A 21,936-nucleotide genomic window follows, 5' to 3' on the forward strand; every position below is an offset into this window, starting at 1 on the left:
GGCTCCAGACACGCAGGCTCAGTAGTTGTGGCTCACGGGCCCAGCTGCTCCGCGGCATGTGGGATCTTCCCAGACCAGGGCTCGAACCCGTGTGCCCTGCATTGGCAGGCAGATTCTCAACCACTGCGCCAGCAGGGAAGCCCCCTAAACAGCATTCTTTAAGTGAAACAAACTTGCGGTTTCACTTGTACTGCTCATTTCCAAACAACTCTAAGCATTACAGTGTAAATTTCACCGCCAGTCAATGTAACAGACATTGATCTTTTTTTGACCTCGGCATCAAATTCTCCTTCTTTATAGTTCCCTGAACTTGTTTTGAGGAATCACCTATCTCCAATCATGTGCACTTTTGGAAGCATGATAAATCCAGGTGCCTGCCTTACATTCTGGAAGTCAAAGAACCAAATGTTTCCTCTCCCTCTCCTGGCACAGCCAGGGAGTGGGAAACTGAAGTTTGGCCAGTCAGATGTTCTCCTTTGTGACTTGAATCTTGATCCAGTAACGTGAACTTTGAAGAAATAGTTGACATTTACTGACTGTAAACTGTACATTTTAGTGCAACACCAAACAGACCTGCTTCTGTCTTTCTGACTTTCTAGAGCTACAGTATTGCCACAAATCCTGCCTGTTTCAAGACTGCAAAGCTTTCAATATCTTTCCAATAAATAACTTTCTCTTCAGTTCACCAAATTTGGTTTCTGTCACTTACAGTCAGCAAACCCTAACAATAGCAGTGTTACATAGATATTATTGTTGTCTGGTTGAATCGACCATAAGAATTTTTAAGAAAATGATTTTCTGCTTCAAGCAAATTTATTCACTAAAGTCACCTAATTTGATTTAGGGTCTGACAGTTATAATGACCTTATTTATGTGACCTCATTAAAAATTCTATGGATTAGACACAGTTACAAATCTGGAAAGGCAAGGTAGTTGCTCTCTCCAGATTATGAAGGCTATTTTTCCTATATCAGTACTTTGCCTTTTCATGGAATCTTATTTGAAGAATAAGTGCCCCTATACAGTCACTCTTGAATTGGCTGGGGATAATTTTTAGAGCTTTGTTAAAGCATTATAATCACTGCTGAGGATTTACCTCCATTTCTTGGAGTGTTTCATGGTTTACAGATTTTTTTTCCCTCTTTAAAGGAAAATCACTCAGTGAAATTGCGGAAAAGCGATTATTTATCTGAGTCATATTTTTATGGAAACTGTTTTTCACTTCTCTATTTTTAGAAGGGTTTTCTTTAAAAAGGATATTCTATTAATATTTATAATTAGATATCACACAAAGCAGATGCTAAATCTTATGCTATAACTTTATGGGTACAATTACAGAAAGAAGATTGTATACTCTTTAGCATAATGTTCTCTCTGGGAGCTGTAGAACAAAGGGCAGACATTCTCCATGAAGATGCCCATTCTTTTTTGAGTGGAGGGAAACTGGAAGATGGTGATTAACCACTATTTAACTATTATCATCCATAGTATTGATACTTAAGTGGGTAGAGCAGAAGCTCAATAAACACTTAATTGATTGACTCTTTTCTCTCTTTGACCCAAATCTTAGTTCATCTATTCACACAATATTTATTTCTATTCTTACTTTGAAGCCTTACGGGTGCTTCCTACTTTCAGAGCACGTTGACTTGTGGTCCTCAGCCTGTGTGAATGGGCGTGGCTTCCAAATGCAGTTGGGATGGAGAGCGGGGAGTTTTCTGAGGTCAGAGGATAGGAAGAAAAGGGATTCGTTTTTCTAGTTACCTTTAGGCCAATACCTTGAGAAGCTGGTGGTAAAAATATTGTATAATCTAATCCACAAGAGCCTTCGTTGTACAAATGGGGAAACTGAGGCTCTGGGGGAGGTAATGGCACCGGGTGTGAACGTCAGTCCGGGTGAGTCTAGACTCTTTCCACGACCCCGGCTCCTCCCTGGCGATTGCTTCTTCAAAAATTCTACTAGGGATCCCGAGGATGGAGAGAGAGAAAGGCAAACCCTCTGCCCGTCAACATGAGTTCCTGTGATAGTGTTGAGCGCTCCCGATGACAAGGTTGGGAACGAGAGCTGTCAGGTGAGGAGGGACAGGTGCACTTCTCCGCGGACGCTGCGCCGGGGAACGCACGGGACACGCCCACTAACGCGCGGGCGCCTCGCGGTTCCTTCGAGGGGATGCGGGGCTTTCCCCTCCGCGTGGTGTGAGCGCACTTGCGGCCCGGAGCTGCGCGGGCATCACCCGCAGGACGCCGGGCGCCTCCCTGCGGCCCGGGCGCACGTGCCTGGGCTGGGTCAGGGCTGGTGGCCCGCCGTAGTAGCCGGGGCGGGTGGGAGTGCTGGCTCCGGGCCGCGGCCGCCGCCCGCCCGCCGGCTCCCGCGGTTGGGCGGAGGAAGCGCGGGACTCCTCCTCCCCACCGTATTAACATGCACCCAGGGGCGGGTGACCAGCCCAGCCTCGCCGCCCCAGCCCGCCGCGTCCCGGCGTTCAGCAGCCGCGCCAGAGGCGAGCGCTGCGCTCCGGGCCCCGCAATCCCGAGGACACGGCCTCTCCGACACCTCCGGCCCGGGGGCATCGGCGGCATCCGCGGCGGGAGCGGCCGTAGCCGCCTCGGCTCCTCACTCGAGTCCTTCCCATCGCCTCGCTGGGAGCCTGTCCCGGCCACGGGGACACCTCTTTCGTCCTCCCTCCAAGGCTCGCGGGACCGACGGACGGCCGCGGCGACCGAGGGCCGGACTGCGGGCAGTGGCAAGGTAACGCCGGGCTGCTCCGGGGGCTGGGGCGTGCGCTCGCGGCGGCGGCCACCGGAGCCCGGGCCGCCGCCACCGCCGCCGCCACCGCCGCGCGGCTCTTGCCCGCCGCGCGGTCACCGCTTCTGTCGCGGGCGGAGGGACTCTGAACTGGGCTCCCCTAGCCGCCGGCCGGCTTCTCCTTCGCCTTCCACCGCCCGGGGCGCACTCCAGCGACCCCCGGGGTACTCCGGGAACCCGGGGATCGGCGCGCCCCTCTCCGGCGTGCGGTTCTCGCGGTTCCCCCCGGGGCCTGAGGAGAGGACGGATTTCTAATTGCGACAGGGTCCCGGAAGGGGGAGGGGAGGAGAACAACAGTCCCCGTCACGTCCACCGGCCAAATTCCCACCCCTCCCCCCCCCCGACCCCAACCCCCGATGCACCTTGCAGGGAAGGAGGGGGCTGCTCCCTGCAGGGCATTTCTCGACTGGCTCCTGGGTCTTTGGCGAGGCAAGTTGTTGCACTTGTTTTTTAGGTGACATTTTGGCATTGGTAGTGGAGATAGCCCCCTCCCCTGTGTGTGTGCGCGCGTGTATGTATATGTGTGTGTGCGCGCGCGCGCGAGCGCGCAAGAGAGAGAAAGCCAGAGAAGCAGAGACAAAGAGAGACAGAGGCACGCAGGGAGAGACCGAGATACAGAAAGAGAGACGCACGGAGAGAACGGGGTCCAAGGGAGCGATCACGGGAGGGTCGACCCCCGCCCGCGGCCGAGGCCAAGGCCGATTCCCGGCCACTCGCGGCGCGGGCGGTGAGACCCGATATTCAGCCAGCTGAACAATCGAGGCTGAGCCGGGACCAGGCAGGGACACCCCTCCTCCGGGCCGGGAGGGATAACAAATTGCACTTTCATTGGGGGGGCGGCCGCAGCTGCAGGCGGGACTTCGGGGGCCGCGCGGAGATGGAGATCCTGCCTGCAGGGCTCGGGAGGCTGCGCCGCTCGCGGGAGGCGAGCCAGCCCAGCCTGGCGCGGTGGCCCCGGGAAGCGGTGGGAAGGGGCTGCTCAGGTGCCTGCGCCCGCGACACTGTCTGTGCCGGCGCGCCGTTCCCGCCCAGGGCTCTCAGGCTCGCCTCCCTCCCGGCCAGGAGGCTGCGGAATTTTCTGTCGGAGAAGGGGAGGGGGTTTGAGGCGGCGAGGAGGCTGGGACAGGACCCTCCGTGGGGGGGGCGGGGGCGGTGAGATGTTATCTCCTTTATGGACTCCTGCGAGACTGTCCCCTCTTGACACCGTGAGCTTGGCTCCGTTCTTGAGAGATCGATGCTCCTTCTCCCCCACCCTCCACCCCCAGCATAACACATGAAGTTATGGAATTACAGTGATGAAAAACATCATAAAAGTAACAATTCAAGGCAGATCTTTAGCTTTTAAAGTCTTCGAGAATGGCTTTGTAAACTGGTGATGGATCAGTCTGACTTGTAGTCAGATCCTGGGATGAGGAATGTTCAGAACTAGGAAAGCAGTTTTAGGACCAAATGCAAACATCTTGCAAATTATTTTTTACCAGGAAGGAGCTAACTGCCTTTTGACGGTTATTTATAGCCGAATTTCAGCTTCAGGAAGCAACTTTCTATTGGCCTAGGTAATTTTGCATGTAGAGCAGTAATCTTTATCCCAACTTGAACCAAAATGACAGGAAGGCAAGAGATGTTACAAGTATCCTAATTTATCCAATGTCAAAAGGATAAAGTTTTCTTTGTTTACATTTTTAAGAAGGAGATCCAAAGTCATAAAGAAATATCGAATAACTTTGCAAAACATTTGAAATTTAACTGTTTAGGTTACAAAAACTACCCTTGGTTCAGAAAATTCATATTGTGGCGTGAAATAGGAAAGTTCATAGAAATCTGGTATCAATGGCCTTGTTATTAATTTCCTTTGGGTGTATTAGTTCAGTTTAAAGTTGCTGCAGTAAAGTCACTTCCTTGAAATATTCCTAATTCTAGATCTAAAATTCCATGACTATTAAAAAAAACAACAACAACTGACTCACTTAAGAGAAAGTATTAGCTACTTTGTATGAAAAGAGACTTGAATGGCTTCACAAATATAGACTATTTTAAAAATTACGTCTGCTATTTCTCTATTTCTATCCCAAGGTTAGTTCGCTGAATAAAATATTTGATCTCAAAAATTATAGACAATATAAATATTGGCAAAATGAACTGGTAAACAGATTCTTTAAAAAATTATGAAGTAATTTTATGACTAAACTCTTCAAGTCACACACTAGCAATTGTGCTTTGCGGTGGGGGGAGGGGAATAATACTTGAGTTTTCCTTATGGGGAATTTTCATGGTTTAGAATCTGTAATTTCTCCTTCAATGTAAACTTCATTCTGCCAGGACTAAAACCTTGATATGAGTGATTATTGAAATCAAGACCTTCTTCTCAAAATATTATGTAGCCCATGCAGAGAAATAGCCTAAACTAACTATAAGTTGTTCTACTTTCTAAGTCCTTCTAAGCATAAACGTTCTATTGAATCAAATTTGGAAATACAGATTGCATGCACTTTGATTTAACTTCTACTAGGTTATGTATGCCTTTGTTCTATATGGCTGTCTAGACTGATTAATATTTATTTATTTATTTTTTAGATTACTTTTTGTTGTTGTTATTTTTTGGCTACGCAGCGCGGCTCACGGGATCTTAGTTCCCCGACCAGGAATCGAACCCGACCCCCTGCAACGGAAGCGTGGTGTCCTAATCAGTGGACCACCAGGGAATTCCCTAGATTGATTAATTTTTAAATATAAATTTAAAACTGGGAAGAGGGGAAATGAAGTTTTACTAACTACTCATTTAGAGATTTGTAGCATAGTAACAATTTCATGTACAACTCAGTTGAGACAAGTAACATTCTTTGAATAGCAACTTCTTCTGGAAACAAAGAGTTCAGTGTTCTGATTTGGATCTCATGTAATATTTCAAATTCAGAAAGAATAGTAATATGCCACCTAAATGCGTGTTTTCATAGTGAAGTTTCTATGACAGATTCACATTATGGTATCTTCTGGATCATTCCCACAAATTGTTCTCCCCTTATTCAGAGCAGCTCTGCTCCGTGCAGAAGGATCTGTTTCCTCTTAGGAAGCATTCCATTGGAAGACTGTCATGAAGATTTCATCTCTGTAGAAAGCACGCTTGCCTCTCATGATTAATCTAAGGAAACAATGTAGTTGTAAGTTCTTTTGTTTCCTTTTCTCCTTTATCCCGCTAAAGGAGCACCCTTAAAGCAGGAGCATCGTGAAAGGACTTTTGAAAAATCTGAGCACTTGTCTCCAATCCTCACCTCCCACACTTACAATCTATGCCTTACCGTCTATGAGATGTTGTTTTCTTTGTACATTTTTATTTTAAAGAAACACAATCACAAGAAGACCCTTTGTCTAGAATTCTAAACATTTTGTGCCACAGATACACTTGGAGGTTCAAAAGCACCCCATCATGTCTTGTGCCATCTCTTATTTCCAGAAGATCCTCAGGGCTTGTAATTCTTCATTTTCAAAGAAAGGAATCATTTCTTCTTTGACTTTCTTCCTTCTTTTTTTTTTTTTTAAATCATGGGGAATGTGTAGCCTGCTTCCTGTTACTCCCCAATGAAGGTGACTTTCATTGTGTGGTCTCTCAGGAATTGCCAAAGATGTTGTTCCTAGGAAGGTCTAAACCGTTCTTCTACCACAGAGGAGGATTTAGAACTAATCATCAGTCTTTCACTTTAATTTATTAAACATCCACTGACAACTCATTGTATGAGATACCAGGTACCAGTTCCTTTTCTTCTAACACATACCTCTTTGGCTTATGCAAAATGTATATTTGCTATGTATAATATACCATTAATGCATACCAAAATTTGTGACTTCTTTTTTTTTGTAACCCTGCAACACACAAACCACCTGCTAAGGAAAACGTGTGGTTGAGGGCAGAAAAAATGGGATGTGGATATAAGGTGGTTAAAATGGTGAATGGCTTTTCTTTGAGGTCTTTTCTTCCTTTCTCTGATTGCACAGAGGTTGGTATTGCATGTGAGCTGTGCTGACCCACAAATTTTCCATCTTTTAGTCTAGACAGTGGTAGGGCCAGACAGCTGGTGTACCGGTGAGAAACTGGAGATCTTCTCTGCCTTTATTGACCTAAGGTTTTTCCTGGATGGTGTTTATTGTTTTCTCCTTCCTGCAGGAGGTAATGATTACTGGGTAACAAGTGACAGCCCACTTGGGAGCCCAGCTCACACCCAGGAAACCCTCTGGATATGTGGCCACGGATCTTTGGCTCAGATTCTTGGGCCTTTTCTTTCCTGGGTAGGTGAGAACCTGCATAGCGGGGGATATCATTGCCCAGTTTGGGGTTGTTGTGAACTAGATATCAGTGCTCTGGGTCTTCTCTGAAGATGCAGACCCACCCTCCTCCTGGGATTTGCCTGACACTATACTGTTCATTTTCACATTCATTTATCATGGTTTGCTTCTCCGTCGTCATGGACAATTTCTATATCTTCTCCCAACGTTTCTTGTCGGATTTGTAAGCAACAGCACAAAAGCAAGCGTAAAGAGTGTGGTTTGGCAGGGCATTAACTGCCCGATCCTGCCAGGACTTCTTAGGATTCAGCAGACTGGTAGTCTCATTGGAGCCATGGATGAGCAATTAGGAGAGGGGGATTTGTGCTGGGACCTGAGTATCTCCTCGCTCCTGCATCCCCATCTGCACCGGGAGGGCTCAGAGGCATTTCAGTGGCTCCATCAGGCTGCTTGTGGGAAGGTCTCTCTTTCTCTCTCTCTCTCTCTGGGCGCATTTCCAGCTCTGCTACTCTACTCCCTGACATGGTTTTGGCTAATTTGGAAACATCTGCTAGAGTAACTTCCCTTTTAATTCTACTACAGGAGAACGTTTATGAGTATTCTGACAGGAGGACTGGCATTAACCCTCACTCTAACCTCCAGATTACATCCTTGCCCTGGGGACCCTTGCTTTCTGGGTTTCAGTTTCAGTGGAAACTCAGTGTGATATCTTTTTCCGGGCTAGAAATTGCCCCTGGTAGATAGCATGGAGATTTCTTTGCAAGACACAGGCTGCCGTTGAAGAGGAAAATGGCATTTTGATCTTGTCTCAGACTTTGCGAGCAGCTCTTCTTTGATATGATTCATCAGACTAGTCTAGCAAGAAGGCAAGGCACAGTCACTCTCCTCGAAGCTCTTTACCCAGACACGAATGCAGAAGCAAAGTCACCTTTTCTATCAGACAGGGATGAGCTTTCCCACTTGGAGCTGGGAAGGGGCAGCAGGGGAACCCTGAAGCAGTAACACATTTAGAAGTTTCCTGTGTGAACTCCCTGGAACATGTTTCTTACATTATTTCCACTTCCCTAGACCTCAGCTGAAAGGTCATTTAATCAGTGAAGCTGTCCGGTTGCAGGCAACTTAGTTGCCTTGATACTTTTTACCATGGTCCTTTTACAGTTAATAATGATGCCTTGACTTCTGTGATTATCTGATCGATTGTCTTCCCCACTGAACTATGCATTCCCTGAGATCAAGGACTAAAATCGCATGTTCACAAAGTATCACTGACGCCTAGCACGGCACCTGGGACTTAGTAAGTGGTCAGTAGACATTGACTGAGTGAATGAATGAATAATGAGTGCATGCAAATCTGCATTCCAACTGTGTAAGGACCGTAACTCTGAAGGTAGTATTACATGGCTTTTGCATGGCCCTCCTTGCAGTCTCAAACTCTGCCTCCTTTGGTCCTAAGCTTCTTCTGATAACACCTGGTAAACACAGGGCTGATCCCAGCATGGCCAGCATGTGATGGGTTAGGTTGTGCTCTGTTTCCAGCTACAGAAACTACAGTCTTCTGGTCAACAGAGGGAGGTTCTGAAATAAGATACGGATTTAAAAAACAAAGCAATACAAACCCCTCCCCCCCTGAAAAAAAACCCTCTTGCCCCTTTTCCTTTCTCCTCCTTCTCACTCACACATACAAATGGCTTAACCACCCCACTTGCCTTTATCAGATTCCACCCCCTCGCCCCGCCCTTTGATGCTAAACACAAACTTCTTTCCCACCCTTTACCCCCAAAGGATCAAGCATTCCTTCCTGTGTCTCCACTGAATCTGATGCACATTTATTTATTTTAAAACATTTATTTATTGATTGATTCGGCTGCGTCATGATTTATTTATTAGTTTCAATGTGCGGGATCTTTTGCTGCGGCGCAGGGCTCTAGAGCTCACGGGCTCAGTAGTTGCGGTGGGTGGGTTTAGTTGTCCTATGGCGTGTGGGACCTTAGTTCCCCGACCAGGGATCGAACCCAAGTTCCCTGCATTGTAAGGTGGATTCTTAACCAGAGGACTGCCAGGGAAGTCCTTGATGCATATTTATATTCCATTTTCTGTTGATGTGCTTGTCAACCTCTATGAGACCGTAAACTCAAGGGACAACAGAGATAGGGGCTAGGAGAGGGGTTGCTGATGGAAGGGATGCAAATGTTCACTGAAGATTGAAAGGTTGAATCAGATCACAGGGATGAGAGGTATGAAGTGGGAGGGGGAGAAGTGGCTACAACTGACTTTCTTGCTGGAGGTTGATTTCTGTAGAGGTACCTACTTAGAACCTATGTGGGGTGGCTCTTGATCATAGGGGATGTTGGAATCTACCATTTTAAATTATATGGGTTCACAGCCTCCTTGGTATTTCCATGACTTTCTTATACTAGTTTCTGGCCAGGCAAGTAGTATATTCTGTCCGATCTACACTGCTGAGACACTGGAACGATGAGGTGTGGTGGGCCAGCGGCATGGGTGTGCTAACCTGCCCTTCCCCCCGCCCCCAGCTTTAGATGTTACACCATTGCTCAGCCTTACAGATCTGCGAGGCAATGAAAGACTTAGCATGGACATGACCCACGTGTTTATAATAATGCATCACCATTTTTCTAGATTTGCCTCTACTTTATCGGTAACTTAAAATATTCTGCTTTGATGCTAAGAATACCAAGGGGTTTAGATGATCCATGGCAGATATTTGGCATGGATATAGCCTTTCCAAGGACGGGCGAACGAGCAAATGAAATCGTATGATCTTCCTTGTATTCATGAGTACGGAGACTGTCGAAGTGCAAAATATAGTTCAAATCCTTGGGCAGCTGAAAATCGAGCCCAAAGGAGTGGGATCGTTTTGGAATGCTTCCTAAAGAGGACGGTCTTACGTTGGACTTGCCTAGATGGTAAGAGTTAAGTAGGAGGAAGGGATGACTTTTCAGATAAAGCAAAACTTTGACAAAGACATGGAGATGCAAACCAACTTGGCAGATTGCTGGCTCAGGGAGATGGTCTTCTGCACCAGCTTCTCTAGTGCATTTTAATTAGACCTGGAAATGAATTTGACTGAGAAGGATGGAGGCACACTCTGGATGGTTTTACTGATGATTCAAGAATGTTTAGCGTTGATAGGAGCATTGAAGGACTTTGTATAGACAGTGACATGGAGAAGTGGCGTCTGGGACGGATGGAAGTGGATCAGTCTGCCACCAGATGGGGACAGAGGGACGCCTTAGGGGGCTATTGTGCTAATTCAGGTGTAAATGATGGGCTCCAGGTGGAGGGAAGTCGGAATGGGAGAAGAGAAGACATGAAATATTTTGGAAAATTCTCAAGTAATAGTCAACTCTTTTCTTTCTCTGTTACTGTGTACCTGTGCCTCAAACTACTTTTCAGTTCTTCATTACAAATTGAGAATTATTGTGAAATGTTTCAGCAACACGAAAAATTAAATATTATGGTAAACACACATGTACCCAATCACTGCACATGCTGTTGATACTCTCAGAGTCTCTCCAAGGCTATGTCCCCTCAGTGGTACCCTGTACACTGAATTTTGTGTTTATCATTGCCACACATTTCCTCATCCTTTGCTAGGTATGTAGGTATATGTGTGTACTACACAGTAGTCTTGTTTTGCTGTTTTAAAACTCTATAAATAGGAACACCATGCTCTTTGTAGTCTTCTTTACCCAACTTTAATTGATTACTATTTTGTTGATATGAATAGGTATTACTTACTCATTCTTACTACCCTATGGTATTCCATTGTATAATATATAGTGATTAATGTATTGATGGACATTCTATTTATTTTCCAACAAGGCTGCTACGAATGCTCATACACACATCTCCTTGTGCTAACAAAGGACCTTTCCTTGGGGTATATTCTTAGGAGAATTGTTAGGAGGGATTTGTACCTTCCCATTTAGCAGATAATGCCAAATTACCAAAAAGAGTTTTGTCTATTTATCCTCCCACCAGCCATCTATAAGAGCTCCTTTTGTTCTGTATCGTTGTCAACACTTAGTGGTATATGTTATTTTTTGCCAGCCTTTGGGATGTGAAATTTTATCTCCTTGCAGTTTTAATGTGTTGTTTCCTGACCGCTAATGTTGTTGACCATTTTTTTGCTCTCTTAACATTCAGATTTCTTTGGAATGTGTAGGCGTACATGTTGTCCACTCTGCCACTGCATAAAAAAACTCATTGATTTGTGAGAGTTATTTATATATTCTGGATATCAGAGTTTTTTCTGTAATTTCATTCCAGAAATGAAATGAAGCTCCTTTCAATGGGCTTCTCCCAACTGGTGGCTTGTCTTTTCATTTTTAGGACATCTTTGGGTGAAAAGATTCTTTTTAAAATTTAAAATAGATGCATTTTTGATTCTTCTTGTTATGGTATAGCTATCTTGTTTAAGAAATCTTTTCCATTTCTAAGTGGTAAAAGTATCACCCTTTTATATCTCATAAACTATTTTTTTTTTTTTTAATTTTTATTTTTGGCTGTGTTGGGTCTTCATCGTTGCTTGCGGGCTTTCTCTAGTTGCAGCGAGCGAGGGCTACTCTTCATTGTGGTGCGCGGGCTTTTCATTGCGGTGGCTTCTCCTGTTGCGGAGCACGGGCTCTAGGTGCGCGGGCTTCAGTAGTTGTGGCACGCGGGCTCAGTAGTTGTGGCTCGCGGGCTCTAGAGCACAGGCTCAGTAGTTGTGGCGCGTGGGCTTAGTTGCTCCGCGGCATGTGGGATCTTCCCGGACCAGAGCCCGAACCTGTGTCCCCTGCATTGGCAGGCGGATTCTTAACCACTGAGCCACCAGGGAAGCCCTCTCATAAACTATTAAAGTGTTATTTTCACATTTAGTTCTTCAAGACTTTCTTATCAAAGGTTATTTTATAAAGCCCTTAATTACATTCCAAATTTGGGCACAGTATATAACTTCTCTTGGTCTTAATTTCTTCCTCATGAAGTTAGACTTTGAAGCAGTTGTACTGTATGGATTCTGCTGCCGCCCCTCCACTTCAAGACTTCATCATGTTACGTCGGGAATGTACAGAGTCTCTTAATGGAACTTCTTGCCTCCAGGGTCTCCTTCTGATTCAACTTGCATCTAGATTTACTTTTCTAAAGACCTATCAAAGTCACTGTGAGACTCCTCAAACTCTGACCTTGAGACCATGAGGGCAGCAGCCACGACCATTTTTACTTCCCTGCATCCCCCAGACTCCAGCACAAACCTGGAACATGGCTGGTTGGTCCTCAGGTGTGTGAGTGAGAGAAGGCACAGCTGGCTCCCTTCGTGGCTCAGCTCCATTTCTTTTTCTTTTTAAAATTTTTATTGAAATATAGCTGCTTTACAATATTGTATTAGTTTCAGATATACAGCAAAGTGATTCAGTTATACATATATTTTATATAAAATATATATATATATATATATATATACACTTTTTTAGATTCTTTTCCTTTATAGGTTATTACAAGATATTGAGTAGAGTTCCCTGTAGGAGTTCCCAGTAGGTCCTTGTTGTTTGTCTCTTTTATATACAGTAGTGTGTACATGCTAATCCCAAACTCCTAATTTATCCCTCCCCCCCTCCATTTCTTAGCCTCTTACATCAAAACTCTTCTCCACCATGACCACCTCTGCTTGTCAGGACTGTGCTATTCTGGCCCTTCTTTCTTCCTCTTCCTTTGTTTCTTTTTCCTTCATGTATTTAAATTCTGTCGAATTGACAGATCGCCAGCAGCACATTCTCCTCGGGCCTAGAGAAGAGGAGTCTGGAATTTACTCTTCCCTTCATGTCCTTCTGTACAGTTTGAGTGTTTTACCATGAGCAAGAATTTCTTTTAAAATCATTGTTTCAATGCTTCCTCTATCCTTCAAGGCCCAGTCAAATCTCGCCTCTCACATGAAGCGTTTTATGACTATTCCAGCCCAGGGTAAACTGTCCTCTGAGTTCCAGTTGCGTTTTTCTGGATCATTTACTTCATGATTTACATTTTAAACATTTTATGTGAATACTGCTAGATTTTAAGCTCCTTCAGGTGATGAATTGGCTAATGTGCTTTTTGTCTGTCTTCTAGGCCTAAACCCAGTAGCCAGCAGAGTGGGTTTTTTTTTAGGAGGTGGCAGCTGCTTTCTTGATGATTGTAATTAGTTATTGGAGATGGCTTGGGCTGAGTGGAGACTTGGAGTGTGAGGACATTGGGAATAGTGACATTACTGGAACATGTAAGGATCTGGAATAAGAGGCTAAATTGTGGTGATAAAAATTTGAGCTCTATTTTGGTTATGTTGACTTTTGATATGACCTGTCCCATCAGCAACTTGGGAAACATTAAACCTGAGTTTTAAGAATTGATAAAGATTTGAGGTTGTTGATTAGGGTGTTCTCTGCTGGAAGTCGATCATTAGATTCAGGATACTAGCAGCTGTTTCTATGTTCCAGACAGGAATCTTACTCCTCACCACCCCCAGTCCTGATTCTACTATTCTGATATCTAACTAACTAGATGGCTCTGGGCAAGTTCATTCATTTTTCGGAGTTCAGTTTTCTCATGTGAACAAGGAGGGTAACTAAACTTACATATCAGAGGTTTTGAAAGGACTCAGTGAGCCAACCTTTGTAAAGTATCTCGCTCAGTGGTGGGCTTATGGTGGGCAAATAATAAATGCTGTTATTAACAATACATTTTTATCTGCAAGAACTCATCTGCCAACCATCTTTTTATAACAAAGTAGCACCTTGGTTTAAAAGGTGCTATTTTAAAAGAATTTAAAAATTATTTAGTCATGAAAGGTTTTTTTCTCCTAGTGAAAATTCCTAGATCTGCTTTCATTTTCCCTAATTATCTGATGAAAGTGAGAGCACTTCACTGAACAAGTGCAATAATAGCTAATATTTATTGAGCAACCCCGGTCTTTGGACTCCGGCAGTAGTGCCTTTAGGCTCCACAGGCAGCATTTACAGGGAAAGAGGCCCACAGCCCCTACAGTTCAGCCCTGTCTGATGTGGTACCATATGCTGTGAGGAGAGTACAAAAGAAATCAAAGTCATGTCTTTCTCCCCAAGGAAGATTTAATTGTCAAAAAATTAATGCAGCTAAAGCAACATGCAAAGTGTACATTTTAATTTACTCTGACCAGAATGCATATTTATTAAGGCAAGATGGGATATGGAAAAGGTCTCTAAGCTAACCAGAAAGAGGCAGTTATGCTTGACCCTAACAGAGGAGCATCTCTTAACGGTCACGGTGAGCCCCGGGTCCATTGTACTTTGGCAGGTGGGGTACTTGTCTTCTGATTGCATCCACCTTTTTCTGCTGCGTGTGGCTTATCTTCTGCCTCCGAGTCATGTGTCTTCACGCAGCTCACAGTGAAGACTCAGCTGTGTCTTCACAGCTTCTCTCTTAGAAGGGGCTCAGCAGATAAAAACCAATACTAAACAGAATGAGAACTTTACTGATTGATTAGATGGGAAAATTCCATTGTTTTTTCATTAAGGGAAGGGTTTCTGGACAGTTACATCTAGATTATTTGGGTTTTGTAGGATTTTTATGTGTTAGAGCAGCATGATATTTCATGTCTTTGTGATTTAGGTTTAAAACCCCATACACCCAAATACAAAATACTTTTTCACGTCCTTAATCTCACATCCTTAATTCTTTCAGGGAGTCCTCTTGGGTAGAAATGTTGGTACACACAAACTGGCTTGAGGTGATCCAAAGAGAGCTGATAAACACACATTAAATGTGAGAAATATTGGCAATACTAATTTACCAAGAGGTTGTGTTCCATAGGTGTGCTTATAAGCTGATTATTTTTGGACACCCAACAGAATTATCCCATAGAAATTATGTATCTGATAGTGGCTGGCTTCTAAAGTTAAATTTCTAGAGTCCTTTTTCACCCATTTTCTACAAGCAAATGAGTATTACTGTAATGAAAACCATAGCTATTTAAAATTCTGGACCCTATATCTATGAAAAAAAGGAATTCTCAGTTGTGACTAGGAACACATACCACCCTTTCTGCCACAGAATTAAGAAGTCTCTCGCTCTGCCAGGGGTCAGGTGCTGAACCATGTTCAGGCAGCAGCCGCTGCTAACACGGCGGTGTGATTTCCCCTTGATCCAGGACCAGACTGGTGAGGGGATGAGGGAACCAAGAGGCCCACTGATGGGCGCTAATAATTGTTAACGAGCTACATTTATATAAACCACTTCTCTTTATTTGAATATTTGAATGAAAGAAGAAAACTCTAGTATAGCTCAATTACCCATATTATGTCCTGCATTGAGAACCAAGATATGTAGGTGATTTCTAAGTCAGATGTCAATAAGGGAGTGATGGGTAGAAATGTATTCCTTTGTACTTAGTTCATTTTTCCAGATTTTTATTTTCCTATGCATTTCAGATCCTAAAGATGCCCACAGTTGGATGATAGGAATTACTGATTCATTCATTGATTCATTCAACTAACAACAGTTTATTGAGTAACTAGTACATGCCAGGCACTATTCTAGGTACTTTGAATTCGGTCCTGAGCAACAGCAAGAACGAAAGACAAAAGGCATCCCCTGTGGCGTTTACGTTCAAGTGTGAGGAAACAGACAGCAAACAATAAACATCAGACTTCTTTTCGCGTGTTAGAAGGAATAACAACTATGAAAAAAATAGAACCAGATGAGAGGGATTATTGAAGTACCGTTCTTTGATAGATTTCCAGTATAGAAGGAAATAAGCTTTTTTATTATTTTTATTTATTTATTTATTTAAAGACTTAAATAATAAATTTATTTTTAATTTATTTATTTTTGGCTGCGTTGGGTCTTTGTTGCTGTGCGCGGGCTTTCTCTAGTTGCGTTGAGCAGGGGCTACTCTTCGTTGCAGTGCGCGGGCTTCTGTTTGCGGTGGCTTCTCATTGCGGTGGCTTCTCTTGCTGCGGAGCATGGGCTCTAGGTGCGCGGGCTTCAGTAGTTGTGGCACGCGGGCTCACTAGTTGTGGCTCACGGCCCTAGAGCGCAGGCTCAGTAGTTGTGGCGCACGGGCTGTGGGATCTTCCCGGACCAGGGATCGAACCCGTGTCCCCTGTGTTGGCAGGCAGATTCCTAACCACTGCGCCACCAGGGAAGTCCAAGCTTTTTTATTTTTATTTTTTAAATTCAGACCTTCTCTTGAAAGGTTCTAGCTTTGGGATTTGGCAAGGCTCTTGGAGAGGTGTGGGGTGATGTTCACTGCTATGTAGTTCTTTTATCCTTTCTGTCTTAACAGCAGTCTGTATACTTTTCAGATATAGTATCTACCATATTGCATTGTAGCTGCTTGTGGTTTTTAATCTCCTGCTAGATTATGCACTGTAACAACATAGGGCATGCTTCTTAAGAACATATCCCTGTAATAATACTGCTAGTAATAATCATAGTTATTATATATCTTACTGAATGCTTTCTATGCACTAAGTGTATTATGCTGCCCCTAAATAGAAAGTGATATCATGCTTTAGAGAATATATTCTCAGACTGCAGAACTCTCACGGGTAGAGCTGATCATAGAACCGAGTTCTGTTAGCACCAGCCTCTGTACCCCTCTGGTGCCTAACCCAGTGCCTGGCATTTGGTTGGCATCCAAGAAGTATGGAGTGAAATGGGAATCAAGTAAGTGGCCATACTGTGAAACTGATAACTCTCAGAAATGTGTCTCCAGCTGCCTACAAGATATACCCTCTTGTTTTCAATTGTTTCACTTGACAGCGTAGCTGGCCCAGGAGGTGGTTCTTTGGAAATTTCTTGAAGTGACCCTTGTTTTATTTTTCTTGAATTCCTTCCTTCTGTTTCCACTCATCTCATTTGTGGAGAACTTGATGGAAATAGAAATATTTCTGCTAAAATCATAACCCTGTAGTCTGAAGGTAAAGCTTTTTGTTCTGTAATGTCTGTTATATGAGGGAATCTCCACATATCCTTTTTATGAGTTTTACCTTGCTGCTGACTGGGGCCTGCTCTGATGGGTTCTTTCAGGACGTAGGTGTTTCAATGGCACCAGGAACCAAGGGCCTCAATACCTTGTGTTTGGCTCACCTTCCACTTTCCACCTGCCTCTTCCCACTTGTCAGAGAAATTTTGTGTGACAGAGGTGAGTCTCTGCGGAATCTTCTGGGGGTGGGACCATCTGCTTGCTCCGAAGAAAGTCAGTTCCTTCTTTCCAGGAAAGGATCTGTCAGCTGTAGGAGAAATGTTAGCTTCTTTTTTTTTTTATTTTTTAACATCTTTATTGGAGTATAATTGCTTTACAATGGTGTGTTAGTTTCTGCTTTATAACGAAGTGAATCAGCTATACGTATACATATATCCCCATATCTCCTCCCTCTTACGTCTCCCTCCCATCCTCCCTATCCCACCTCTCTAGGTGGTCACAAAGCACCGAGCTGATCTCCCTGTGCTATGTGGCTGCTTCCCACTAGCTATCTATTTTATGTTTGGTAGTGTATATATGTCCATGCCACTCTCTCACTTTGTCCCAGCTTACCCTTCCCTCTCCCCGTGTCCTCAAGTCCATTCTCTAAGTCTGCGTCTTTACTCCTGTCCTACCCCTAGCTTCCGCTTCCCATCGAGTAATCTATTGGAAAGGACATTTAGAGCATCCCTCCAAGACAAAGCAGCACACACACAGGTGACATCGGCAATAAAGACAGAATTTAGGGAACACAGTGAACGAACCTGACACACCTTTGGCAACATTCAGATAAGGACTTTAATGGCAAGTGGGAAAAAAAAGATGTTAGATTGTCCTCCTAAGAAATCCCAGCAGAAAAGTGCTCATTGGCTGTTGGGATTCTTTGCGATTGAGCCTGATGGAATTAAACACTTCAATCTGTTTAAACAGACATTGACAAATCAACACTGTTGTATCCTTAACTCAAGTGCAAGGTAATTCAAGTGGCCTATAAAATACTAGCATGCTGCTATAGTTGTTTTTTAACTTTAATATTTTAAGAAAAAGGCAGGTTGACTGTATAAGCATCTCTATCTCAAATAAATATTGGTACGGGATGTTTGGCTCATGTAAGTTATCAGAAGCTGAAATGAAGATGGATATATGTCAAACTGGTAGAACAGTGAGCACCCTTTATAAAGTCCCTGCTGCCATAGTGTCACAGAAAACAAATGCATTTTATAAGTGCAATGTCTTCCATCTTTCTTTGCGTGTTTCTACATGTATTATTTCTGATGCTTTTGTTTGGGATTGCTTTACGTTCCTTATGTAAAATAAATTTGAGTGTTGAATTGCCTAGGGCATAAACTTAGTGAAAGTTCTAGAAAGGTACTAGTAAAAGTAATGTACTAATAGTAATACATTAATTTCTTGAAGACAGGAAATATATGGCCAAAGGCTTGGCAAGTTTTCAATCTATGAGTGTCCTACGTTGAAATTGAAATTCAATTTTTTTGATATTAGACACGTTCTTAAAATTAACTTGTATACACATGTATGGAGTGCACATGAGTCAAAACGTTTTATTAGAAATTATATCATTGAAATTGAGTAGTCTACCTCACACAGTCATATATGTTTAGGTGTAAAATGGAAGGATAACTAATCTTTTCTAAGATATTTTATTCCATCTGCCTGGAATTTTGCTCGCTCCCTCCTCCCAACTCGTTTTGCACATGACTGTTTTGTTTTGTTTTGTTTTCTCATTAATGCCACTCTTTCCCACCATTTGCAAAGTAGTTCAACTTATCACCATATTCTCTTCCCAGCATCCTGGTTAGCATAGAGATTCTTAATAAATAAATATTGCTTCCTAATAAATATTTATCCAAAGAATGATTGTGAATGAAGTTCTCAATGACTTAACATTTTTTTTTATAATAATGAGCCATCTTTGAACCATTATTTACTTCACACCTGACACAAAATTGATAAACAAAACCAAGATCATACAGCATGATTTGTTCCATTAGTTATTGTTAACTGATCAATTATTCAGTAATTCTGAAAAATGAGAAAGAGGTTGAAAACATTATCCTTGCATTCAAGCATCTCGCTTGGCTAGAATGTTCCAAGAGATTTGATTGCTTTCCCTATAAGGTGGCATTAAATAAACATTTGTCAATGTTTCAGTTCATCGATATTCTTCATAAAATTTCAGAAAGGAACCAGTCCATCTGTTCTTAGAGCACTGTCATTCCTTGGCAATTTTATTGGATTTTCCTCTTGGCTGCTTTATTGTTGTTTTGGAAAACTTGTTTTTCTTCTAAGTCCTGGCAGTGTGGATGGAGAAAACCAAAGTCTTCCTTCCATTGTTAGTGATTTCTCCTTTGTTTCCGAAAGATAAATTGAGCCTTCTATGATGGTTTATAAATTTTTGATGATGTTACCTAAACACTTTATTGGCATAAATAGGATTTTGGTTGAGCAGGAGCTGTAAGTGCTTTAGTTAAACATAACCATTATTGGACCCCATGAAGAGTTTAAGCCCATAGGATATTTGTCTTTCTCTGTCTGACTTACTAGGTCCATCTATGTTGCCGCAAATGGCATTATTTAGTTCTTTTTAAAAAATTTTTTTATGGCTGAGTAATATTCCATTGCATGTTTATACCACATGTCAGTCATTTTTTAAAAAAATTTATTTATTTTAGGCTGCGTTGGGTCTTTGTTGCTGTGTGCAGGCTTTCTCTAGTTGCGGCAAGCGGGGGCTACTCTTCTTTGCTGTGTGCAGGCTTCTCATTGTGGTGGCTTCTCTTGTTGCAGAGCACGGGCTTCAGTAGTTGTGGTACGTGGGCTCAGTAGTTGTGGCTTGCGGGCTCTAGAGCGCAGGCTCAGTAGTTGTGGCACACGGGCTTAGTTGCTCCGTGGCATGTGGGATCTTCCCGGACCAGGGCTCGAACCTCTGTCCCCTGCATTGGTAGGCGGATTCTTAACCACTGCGCCACCAGGGAAGCCCCCCCTCGCCTTTATTTTTGTTTAAAATGGAAAGTTTATTTGCTCAGTACACCAAATAGAATGCAAGCACTGTCATGACAAATATACAGAAATATGCAAATCAACATAAAATAGTAATTTAGTTTAAATGAAGGGAAATCTCTTTAAATGTTATGACAACGTACTCCTAAGAATCTGTTTTTCAGTTAATTATACATTTCAATAAAATAAACGGTAATGAATTAAGTGGAAGTTAGCTTGTAAATTTTTCTTAAAAATAAAAATCCAACCCTATTAATCCATGTCAGTTAAACACTCTAACTAAAATTTCCAAGTAAGTGCAAAAATAGATGGAGTTAGTTACCTTTTTTGCTTGAACAGTCCCAAGGAAAATGGTTCCTACAAATACAGCAGACAAACTGTTAAGACCGACCGATCTAGAACATAGTGTTGAACTAATTTCAGTCTCAAGTTGTGCTAAATGCTCATCATTAGTATGGCACAGTTTGGTCCATGATGTGGTTTAATGCCAAGACTGATCCCAATTTGTTACAGAAACACATAGATTACTGTTGCTTTATATATATATATGTATATATATATATATATATATATATTTTTTTTTTTTTTTTTTTTTTTTAAGCCAGGTATACTTCCATATACAAAGGCAGGTTTCCCAAGAGGAATTTACAGAAAGTAGTCTGGGGTGCTGTGGATCACATGAGGCTCTCCATGACGAGGTGCTGGGTCAAACTGAAGGAAGGAATATTTCAAAGTGTCATCTAATCCCATGATAGCAGCCTGGTTCCCACAACGATAACAGTAATTGGGTGCACTGAAAATGGTAACCACATTCCGATCGTGACACCAATTGTATCCCTCCGTCACAAGTTGGTGAGCATGAGAAACCAGTGTGAGACCATTGGCATGGTTAAATGTTTCAGAAATATCTTGTCCAAATGTGTAGCCAGCCCCGAGTGGTGAAATACCCCACCCACCATGATCATCTGGATCTGACCATAACAGATCACACATTGGGCCCTCATGTGGAACTTCTTGTAAACGATCCAGGGCTCTTATATGATCCAGTGTATCTATGGATGGGGAGAGGCCACCGTGGAGGCAGAATATCTGTCCATCTACTAAAGCTGTAAGTGGCAGATAATCAAACAGATCTGTAAAATATTTCCAAACATCGGCATTTCCATACTTTCGCAGACATTCATCATAAAAGCCATATACTTGGGTAACTTGTTGGCTTTCGTGGTTTCCTCTCAATCTTGTAATATGTTCTGGATAACGCACCTTTAATGCCACATGAAGAGTCACAGTCTCCACAGAATAATAACCTCTGTCTACATAGTCACCCATGAATAGATAGTTTGTATCTGGTGATCTCCCACCAATTTTAAAGAGTTCCATAAGATCATGGAATTGACCATGCACATCTTGACAGATGGTAACAGGACAACGGACCTCTTGCACATTTGATTCTTTTGTTAAAATTTCCTTAGCCTTTTTGCACAGGGTCCGCACCTGGTTCTCGGTAAGTTGTTTACACTCGTTCAGCTGCTCGACCCATTGGTCCAGCTCCTTGGTGAATGCCTTGTCGTCCATGGTGGCCCGAGTCCCTCCCCCACTGCCCCTGCCCAGGGCGCCGGTCCCTTCACCCGGCGCCACCACCGCCACCAGATCCCAGCTCCCAGCTCCCACATATCAGTCATATGTGGAATCTAATTTTTTAAAAAATGATATAAATGAACTTATTTACAAAACAGAAACAGAGTCACAGATTTCTAAAACAAACTTACAGTTACCAAAGGGGAAACATGGTGGGGAGGGATAAATTAGGAGCTTGGGAGTAACATACACACACTACTAAATATGAAATAGATAACTA

At 43.1% G+C, this 21,936-nt stretch overlaps 1 protein-coding gene and 1 pseudogene across 3 annotated transcripts in view; one reads left to right on the forward strand and one right to left on the reverse strand.

The window, feature by feature from the left end:
• Positions 1-2,456: 2,456 nt before the first annotated feature.
• Positions 2,457-21,936, forward strand: part of DLGAP1 (DLG associated protein 1) — an 846,176-nt gene continuing 826,696 nt past the window's right edge. For all 3 annotated transcript variants that reach the window (XM_068562839.1, XM_068562840.1, XM_068562841.1), the window contains exon 1: positions 2,457-2,746. The gene's annotated coding sequence lies outside the window, so the exon portion shown is untranslated. The remainder of the gene's footprint in view (positions 2,747-21,936) is intronic.
• LOC137776500 (serine/threonine-protein phosphatase 2A catalytic subunit beta isoform pseudogene) lies at positions 20,724-21,653 on the reverse strand (annotated as a pseudogene).

Source organism: Eschrichtius robustus, chromosome 14 (genome assembly GCF_028021215.1).
Source record: "Eschrichtius robustus isolate mEscRob2 chromosome 14, mEscRob2.pri, whole genome shotgun sequence".
Lineage (NCBI taxonomy): Eukaryota > Metazoa > Chordata > Mammalia > Artiodactyla > Eschrichtiidae > Eschrichtius > Eschrichtius robustus.